Here is a 10,184-nt window from a genome sequence, read left to right on the forward strand (position 1 = left end):
GTCCATAACCGGGGACACGACTAACCATGATTAGTTTATACACTCTGTAGAGGTTCGCGCACTTTTCCCCACAAGACCCGATCTCCGTTGGTTTTCTCGCATTACAGGATGTTTGAGAAATGGATGACCGAGACACAGTTTTTCAGAAACATTAACTCTCTACTCCGGGCAGACCATACCAAACCTACAATCGCACTACCTGCTGATCCATCTCTTTAAGAACTTCACGTAACTTACTCAACTATGCTAGAGCCCATAATAGTTTGTGGCTGCATACGGAAGTTTCTAGCATGAATCATCTCAGTTCCCTTTGAGTCTGGGTGGCGGTCCATAGGAAGATCACACAGGTACTCTGGGATTTCCAAAAATACAGGCAACACTGGGTACTCCAGGTGCCTCAATCCACCCAGATGTGTATTTAAGTTGCCACCTTAAGTTGAACCATTAATTATCAATCTCACATTTGTCATGGATTTCACTCACCAAACCTCGTCTACGAGCATAGCATAGCAATATAAGCAATGGGTAGAAGTAACTCCCAAGGGTTTGAATGTAACAGGGTAATATGTTCTACCTCATCAACTAGTTCCCAACCCACATGTTAATGACATCCTAACCATGCAATATTTGAGGATTGGTACTAATGCATAAAAACTGGGTGATAAAGGGGTATGATCAAAGTGTTATTTGCCTTGCTGACGATCCGCGTAACCTAGAGACTCCAAATAACACGCTTCGCACTCCGGGAATTCTATCGCAAACAAACAATAGCTTACATAAGCAATCAAGCTAAGAAACATGGGTAAATCTCAAATAAGAAGATCTAACCAGAAAGTTCAACTTAAGAACTCCGGTTTGCAAAAAGAATCAAATCGAACGGAGCAACGAAACTCAAACGGCGAAAGAAACAAGATCCGTTTACTAATCTGGACCTAGGTCAAATTTTATAGTAGCAAAAACTTGTGCAAGTTGGTTAAACGGAAAGAGGGTCTCGAGACGAAGATCTAGGCGCTTGAATCGCCTGATTCCGACTAACGAGCGAAAAGATAAACTAGAACGAAATTCAGATCAGAAATCGCGATCAGAAATAATCGTGGAATAATCCGATAAAAGAAAACTGACAATCAGGCTAACAACGAGCGTTCGTTATCTGTAACTAACGAGCAAAAACCGTTCGTTAAAACGAACATCCAGACGAACGTCCGCTAAAAAGAAAAACCGGGAAAAAGCGGCGAACTGAAAAAAACAAGCTAGGGTTTTCTAACAAAAACCGAACCGGTTTTCTAAAAAAACGAACGGCGCTATACCTCCGGCGAGGTTCGGCACGGCGGTGGCTCCGGCGAGCGGCGGGGCAGCGTGTGGCGGCAGCGGCGCGGGCAAAGGTCGGCGGCGGTGGCTCCGGTGAGGGGCGGCGCGGCAGCGGGCAAAGGGCGTCGGGGCGGCGCGGCAGCGGGCGACGGCGGCTTGCAGCGGCGGGGTCGGCGGCTCGCGGCGGCGGGGTGGTGGGGGCTCCAAGGGGCGGCGGGGCGACGACTTTTAAGGAGGGGGGCTCGGCTTGGAGGAGGGGGCACGGCGCGGGGAAGCAGAGTCCGAGCCGGACTCCGGTTCAGGCGGCGGCGGCGGTCTCCCGCTAGGAGACGGCGGCGCGGGGAGGTGGGCCGGCGGCTGGGCTTCGGCCCAGTTAGCCCTAGCGTTTTTTTAAATTAATTCCGCCGAAAAAAATCCTAGAAAATAAAATAAAAATTCTAAAAATGCCAAAACAAACTTTCTCCGTCTAAATAAAATATTTAGAACGAGATGAACATTTTCTTGGCCCTAAAATGCAATTTTGAAAACGTGCAATTTTTCTAATGCAACCAAAATTGCAAATAAAATCCAAAATAAAACAAATATTGATTTTAATATTTTTCCTCCAATATTTCATTTATTTTGGAGAAGTCATATTATCTCCTCTCATATATTTTAATATGAAATATTTTCAGAGAGAAAAATAATTAAAACCAAAATCCTCGTTTCAAAATTTGATAAAAATCAAATTTGAAAACCGGGGAAATCCCCAACTCTCTTCGAGGGTCCTTGAGTTGCTTAGGATTTCGAGGATCGCGAGACGAAATGCAATAAAATATGATATGCAAGAATGATCTATGTATAACATTCCAAATTGAAAATTTGGGATGTTACAAATATATGTGTTATGTGTATACTGTGTATTGGGCCCACCTTCTAGTTTCCTTGTATAGTCGAGGTCGTGGTCCATCGTTGTACATCAAATATACGTGTGATTGCACCTGAGCAATACATTGTGCAATTCCATCATCATACATGGTATCTGTGATAGCCTGGTTTATTAGGAATGATGGACTACTCATATCAATAAATAATTCCTTTTTTTCCGGGAGCTCATTCGGATAGAACTCCAAAGTTAAGCGTGCTCAGCTTGTAGTAGTTTTAGGATGGGTGACCGACCGGGAAGTTGCTCCCGGGTGCGCACGAATGAGGACAAAGTGCATAGAAAATACTAGTATTGATCTGTGGGGCCAGTCTAGATCCCGTCAGAAGTAACGACCACCGGTGGGTGTGTCCGGAGCGTTACAAGTTGGTATCAGAGCCGACCCTCGCGGTTACATGGATATTTGCGGACAGGTGCGCGGTCATGTTGTTCATGACGTTTGTGACCCGTCATGGTACAAGACATGGCACATGTACCGGACTGGATGCACAGACGTATGTGCCAAGAGGAAACGTTCCTGTGACCCGACGAGGACGTCGGTTCCTCTGAGTGGGGGTGTATGCGATAGCCTGGCTTATTAGGGATGATAGACTACTCATATCAATAAGGAATTCCTTATTTTCCGGAAGCCCATTCAGACATAAATCCAAAGCTAAGCATGGAGTAGTTTCAGGATGGGTGACCGACCGGGAAGTTGCTCTCGGGTGCGCACGAGTGAGGACAAAGTGCGCAGAAAAGACTAGTATTGATCTGTGGGGCCAGTCTAGATCCCGCCAGGAGTAACGACCACCGGCGGGTGTGTCCGGGGCATTACAGTATCAGTTTACGGGTTTCAACCCTAGCTTCCGCTCCCTCCGCCGCTACCGCGCCATCCTCCCTGCGCCGTCGCTGCCCAAGCCACCGCCGCCGCTACACCCTCCCTCCCCTGTCGCTGCTCTACCTCCCGTTGCCGCTGCACTCTCCTCGGCCACCGCGTACACCTGCAGCCGCCGCCTCCCATTCCCTAGCGCCGCCACCACCACCCACCTCGACGCCACCGCATCTCCTAGCTGCCGCCACGCCTCATCCCCCACCACAAGCCGCCGCCGCCGCTAACCCTAACCCTAGCGCTAGCCGCCATGTCTTCCGTCACATCATCCAGCTCCAACCCCTCCAACCCATTTACCGATGCCAACCCTCCCGATGCCGCCGACATCCGCAACCTCAACATCTACGAGCGGGTTCCTGATACGTCTCCAATGTATCTATAATTTTTTATTGTTCCATGCTATTATGTTATATGTATTAGATGTTTTATATGCATTAATATGCTATTTTATATGATTTTTGGGACTAACATATTAACCTAGAGCCTAGTGTCAGTTTTTGTTTTTTTCCTTATTTTAGAGTTTCGCAGAAAAGGAATACCAAACGGAATAAAACTTTCGCGATGATTTTTCTTGGACCAGAAGACACCCAGGAGACTTGGAGTGCAAGTCAGAAGAGCCACAAGGCGGCCACAAGGGTGGAGGGCGCGCCCCGACCTTGTGGGCCCCTCGGTGACCTACAAAGTTCTCCTCGATGTTCTTGGAGATCTATTTGATGTAATACTCTTTTGCGGTGTGTCTGCCGAGATCCGATGAATTGTGGATTTATGATCAACTTATCTATGAATATGATTTGAATCTCCTCTGAATTCTTTTATGCATGATTTGATATCTTTGCAAGTCTCTTCGAACTATCGATTTGGTTTGGCCAACTAGATTGGTTTTTCTTGCAATGGGAGAAGTGCTTAGCTTTGGGTTCAATCTTGCAGTGCTCGATCCTAGTGATAGAAGGGGAAACCACACGTATAGTTATGTTGCCATCGAGGATAAAAAGATGGGGTTTTCATCATAATGCTTGAGTTAATTCCTCTACATCATGTCATCTTTCTTAAGGCATTACTCTGTTCTTATGAACTTAGTACTCTAGATGCATGCTGGATAGCGGTCGATGTGTGGAGTAATAGTAATAGATGCAGAATCATTTCGGTCTACTTGACACAGACGTGATGCCTATATTCATGATCATTGCCTTAGATATCGTCATAACTTTGCGCTTTTCTATCAATTGCTCGGTAGTAATTTGTTCACCCACTGTAATAATTTCTATCTTGAGAGAAGCCTCTAGTGAAACCTATGCCCCCCGGGTCTATTTTCCATCATATAAGTTTCCGATCTACAATTTTAGTTTCGAATTTACTTTATTTGCAGTCTTTTACTTTTTGTTCCATAAACCAAAAATACCAAAAATATCACTTTACCGTTTATCCATCTCTATCAGATCTCACGTTGCAAATAATCGGGATTAACAACCCCTTTATCGTGTTGGGTGCAAGTTGGTGTTTGTTTGTGCAGGTATTCGGTGGCTTGCGCGTTGTCTCCTACTGGATTGATACCTTGGTTCTCAAAAGCTGAGGGAAATACTTACTCTACTTTGTTGCATCATCCTTTCCTCTTCAAGGGAAAAACCAACGCAAGCTCAAGAGGTAGCAGTTCCAGTTCGTCTTACTCAGATAGACTCCCCCTACTACCCGTGGCAGGCATATTTCTCCCTCGTGTTCCGGGAGTACAACCTCCTCGACCACGTGGACGGCCCCGTCGACTCCAGCCTCGTGCCCACGCACCATGAGTGGTCCACCATCGACGCCACGCTCATCTGGTGGTTCTTCCTCACCATCTCGCCGGACCTGTTTCACACGTTCGTGCATGACGGTGATGACCCCCTCGCCGTTTGGACCAAGCTGAATGGACTCTTCACTGACAATCGTCTCCAACGTCACATTTTTTGCAGCAAAAGTTCTTTGGATGCCACCAGGACAACTTCCCTCCGTCGATGACTACTGTCGCCGCGTCAAGACTCTCACTGACGAGCTCCGCGATATCAACACGAAGATCGATGACAATCTCCTCCTCAACAGGCTCACCGCCGACCTCAATGAGGATTTCGGCAATGCCATGATGAACCTCTCCCTCATCCCCAAGCCCTCCTTCGCCAAGTTCGTGGCTTACCTCCGGCTTGACGAGCATCGGATGAACCAGGTCAAGGTGTGGGCCATCCACACCGCCCTCGCTGTCGGCACCACTCGCGGTGGCCCTTCACCACCACCCGCCGCCCCTCCATAGCCACGACAGCTGGTGTCGTACCCGCAGCAGCCGCCGCTGCCCCTGCCGCCGCCCCCTATGCGCACCCGCCCCACCCGCGCCCCCTACTGATCGGTGTTGGGGAGGCCGGCGCTGTGGTCGGCGCATTGGCCAGCAGCCGCTGTAGGCGCCCGCGGGGCCCCTCGTCACCAGCAGCAGTTGCAGCAAGTGCCCCCCATGGGCCGGCGGGTACAACTCGTGGATCGGCATTGTCCACGCATACACCATGCCGGTCCCACGGGCGCTGGCCCCGACTCTTCCGGTGCCTACAGCTTCCCGACGGCGTCCCCGCCAGCGCTGCCACCGGCGCCTTGGGACCCGGCGTTACTCGCCGCGCTGCACACCGCTCCTACCCGAACACCTACACTGGAGGCGGTGATTGGTACATGGACACTGGGGCCACTGCTTATATGTTCGCTCATCCTGGTAATCTTGCCTCTTTCTCTCCCTTCACCACCGCCCACCGCATCATTGTCGGTGACGGTTCCACCCTCCCCATCACACATGTCGGGCACACTTCATTTCCTTCCAACTCCATGCCTTTATTTTTGTCTAACATATTTGTGTCACGTCATCTTATTAAGAATCTTATTTCTGTTCGTTGTTTCACTCGTGAAAAACCTGTTACTATTGAATTTGATGAGCTTCGTTTTTGTGTCAAGGATGCTCGAACCAGGATGGTACTTCATCGATGTGACAACCCCAACAAGCTCTATTCGGTGCATCCACCCTCCACCACCACCACACCGGTCGCTCTCTTCGCTGGCGTTGATCTCTGGCACGCTCATTTGGGTCATCCCACCCCCGCCACTCTTCGTCATATTCTTAGGAGTTTCAGTTTCAATTGTAATAAGATAGAGGATCATACCTATCATGCTTGTCGTGTTGGCAAACACGTTCGTCTTCCGTTTAATAACTCCACCACCATTGCTTCCTTTCCTTTTCAGTTGATTCATAGTGATGTGTGTACCTCTCTAGTTCCTAGTAATTCAGGCTATTTATATTATCTGGTTATCCTTGATGACTATTCTCATTATGTGTGGACTTTTCATTTGCGACCAAAGTCGGATGCACTTTCCACCTTGACGGCTTTTTACTGCTATGTCAGCACACAGTTTGGGCATCCCATTCTTGCTCTCCAGACTGACAATGTAAAAGAGTTCGACAATCTTGCTTTCCGCACTTTCTCGTCGCACCATGGCACAATTTTTTGTCTCACTTGCCCGTATCACTACTGCAGGATGCTGCTAACGCGACACTACAATCAGAGACCCTTCGACGAAACTGTGTGCGATGCAATAATCGCAAATGGTGGTGTAAAAAACCATCAAAAAAGGTGCAAAACGTTTGCGATGGAGGATGCATCAAACACAGTTCAAATTTTAGTTGCGTGTGCGATGCAGGGCATACGGTTCAGTTCAATTAACTGTTTGCGATGAGGAGGAACAAAAGAAACGGGCAGTCAGATGAAGGTGTGTGTGATGTACAACATATGGTTCACTCGGATGAACTATTTGTGATTAGGCAACACAAAAGAAATGGTCAGCCAGATCAAGGTGTGTGCGATGTACATCATACGGTTCACTCAGATGAACTGTTTGTGATTAGGCAACACAAAAGAAACGGTCAGCCAGATCAACGTGTGTGCGATATACGACATGCGGTTCACTCAGATGAACTATTTGCGTTGAGACAAGAGAACAGAAATGGTTCAATATAACAAATACCATAAATATTGCAAGGTTCAAATTCAAAGATTACAGTGCCCAAATTCACACATTGCATACTTCGTCATTTCTGCAAAGGGATCAGCTACTGACAAGTCATGTATGGGTTTGACACAATGACTTCCAATTACGCCGTCATATACTCTTCCAATACGAAGTTTAGCTTTTTTGGAGCCTCTTCCATTCTGCAGTACCTGCCGGCTCTGATCAACATACCATTCATCTTTCCTAATTAAATGCGTGTCCAACCTCAGTACCCTCAATACCCTTGCTCTGGCAAGAAAGAACCTGGCGAGTGTAGTCTCTGGTAAGGTCCCTCGGTAGGAGTTCAAAGTAATATTTGAGAGATGCAGATCCAGGCATTCGATGTGATTGTCATTATAAACATTATCCACCTCCGGGCCTATTATTATCTGCAAAAGAACAGAACGTATTAGTGCCTACATGCAGTTTTGAACACTACCACAGTTCTATTTGGTTTGCAAGATTTGTAAAATGCACCAACGTGCCATCTTCGATCTGACATGATTAACATGGGCATTTGATTACAATCTAGAAACATGTAGCCTTCTTCACAAGAGGTTGGATTGGATGAAAAAATCCCTAAGAAAACTGGTACAGATGAATCCAAAGCAGAAATGCTTATGGATTGTAACCATATGAATCAAGCAACCAATATGGGGTGGGGGTGTATGTCCTGAAATCCTCCAAAATTCCTTCAGAAATCATAGTACATTGTCATTGTAAACTTGGGAAAAGGTGCAAAAAATTGAACTCCCTTATGGTTAACATTTAACAGGAAAGGAACATCACCTCGATATACAACTTCTTCAGGCACGGAAAGCATCTCAGGCAACTGACAACTTGGTCCAGGTTGGGGCCGATAGATTCTAGTGCCAAGACCTTCACTGTGCCCAGAATCTGGGTGAAGCTTTGCTGGATGACAGATGAACATACATCTTCAAAACTATAAATAATGTTGATATCAAGAAGGAGAGGTATAAGGCGACTGTTGTACCTGAAAGTAGTAGTACTTGACAGACGAGTAGCCCACCACTGTCAATTTCGGCGCAGAAATGGCATCGATTCTTGTTGGACCTTGTTGATCAACTACACGCAATCTCTCAAGTGAAGGTGTGTCCTCAATAACCATACCATGGTCTACCTTTTGTAATCTCTCGTTGCAGCACCAGCAACACACATAAATAGTCCGGAGAGTCTTGGAGGTGATGTGCAAGGTACTCGACCAATTCATCGCCTGAAGACGAAGGAACTCGAGTGCAGTACAGCCGCGGAGCAGGCGCTCCATGTCATCCTTTGGGATGCAGACGACGACGAGATCGAGGTGCTTCAGTCGTGGTAGAAAAAGAGCGGGTGTGTCATTAAGGGGGGAGGGAAATGGTAGTTCATGAACTTGGCGAGGCGCATCGTGGGCGCGAAGCGGAGCACGGACATTGGCAGCAAGTGCATATGCCCATCATTAAAACTGAGCTTCTCGAGCTGATCTATGGCGGGGGATCAGAACCACTCGTCAAGCTTGGCTCGGTCCTTGCCATTGGAACAGAACTTGCCCGTGATAAGACCTTTGATTGGGCCATGGTGACTGCCGAGGATCTGGGGGAACGCATCCAAGCTTTGGTGATAGCCATGGCAGAACTCGTGGCGTCGAGGAGGTCGACAGGGGTGAGGAGCCATAGGGGGCGCCACCGCCGGGAAAGGGCGGCTTTCCTCGCCCGATATTTGATTGGGAGGAGGGATATGATGACTATCAACATATCATCGGGGAGGTTGTTGATGAAGTCTAGGCCTGCTAGAGTCGCTGGCGGTTCTTTCTCGACCCATCTCAGCTTGTTGGCAACCTCATTCTCCACCTCGTCGGCGGCAACGGAAACCTCTATCTCCATATTCACGTCGTGCTCTGGTGCTTCAGCAGCCCCGGCGTCGCCACTCCCTCCGATGGGGCGCTTCGGCGGCATCCTCATACACTGACGACTTTGAGGACTCAGAGCAGCGTCGAGGATGTGGGCGGAGAGAGAGGATTGTGTGTGTGGCGAGGATGAGGGGTGAGGCCGCTCGGTCACGCCATAATACAAACCAGTGGGAGCGAGGTGGGCGACGGTCCAAGGCTGTCTCGCTTCCCGATGAGAACGTCTGCTTAATCTCTATGAATGAAATCTATGCTTAATTACTGAATTTTAGTTGCAAAAAATAGATAGTGCTATTGATTTTCTGCTGCATATTTTAACAAATCGCAGTGTCTCTTGGCTTAGCGCCGAAGTATGGCTTTAATTTGCATACCAGAATCTGAACCGCTTGCATTGAAGAGATGCATAGATCCTGCGTTGAACAGCTTGCACGCTTCCCGATGAGACTGCGCACCGGACTGCACTCGCACGCCTCTCGTTCAGTCAAGCAGCTGTCCGCACGGCACCTCCTATAGCCATTAAAACCAAGACACGTGGGGTCGCATGAATGGTTAACAGAACGCACATGGTTTGAATTATACAAACGTTTGAGATATTAAAGTGGCAGCTATTTTTCAAAATGCCTTTGTTGGCTCTTATTCGAGTGCGCCTTCTCTCAAAATGGACACGAAAAATACCACAACATGTCGGGTGCCATTCCATGATAGCATGCCAAGTTTCATGAATTTCAGATGAGTTTTGGATTTACTAGAATTTTAAAAAGGTATCTCAATGTTTTGCCGGCAATCAACAGTGCCCTGGTGTTTTAAATTCATTCCCATTTCTTGCATGGGACCTAAGCATGCACCCAAGGACATAGATTTGATTTTTTAACCAATTTATATGCACTGGAGCATGTGCATGTATTTCAAATTTGAATTATGCACATAAAATGCCTAGAAAACCCAGTTAATGTATAAAAATGTCCAAACGAACCCCGAAAAATTCCAAAACTTAACACAACACTCTTGTTTGTTCTATGTTGGCACTAGAAACTTTTTGAAAGCAATATGAGGCAACGGATATCGTTTCGTCCCCAAAGGTGGCACGTTCCGTACCGAAACCATCAGGCTTGTTGTGAGAAGCTCTGGTTTGTGAG

Source organism: Triticum urartu, chromosome 6, assembly GCF_003073215.2.
Source record: "Triticum urartu cultivar G1812 chromosome 6, Tu2.1, whole genome shotgun sequence".
In the NCBI taxonomy this organism is placed as follows: Eukaryota; Viridiplantae; Streptophyta; class Magnoliopsida; order Poales; family Poaceae; genus Triticum; species Triticum urartu.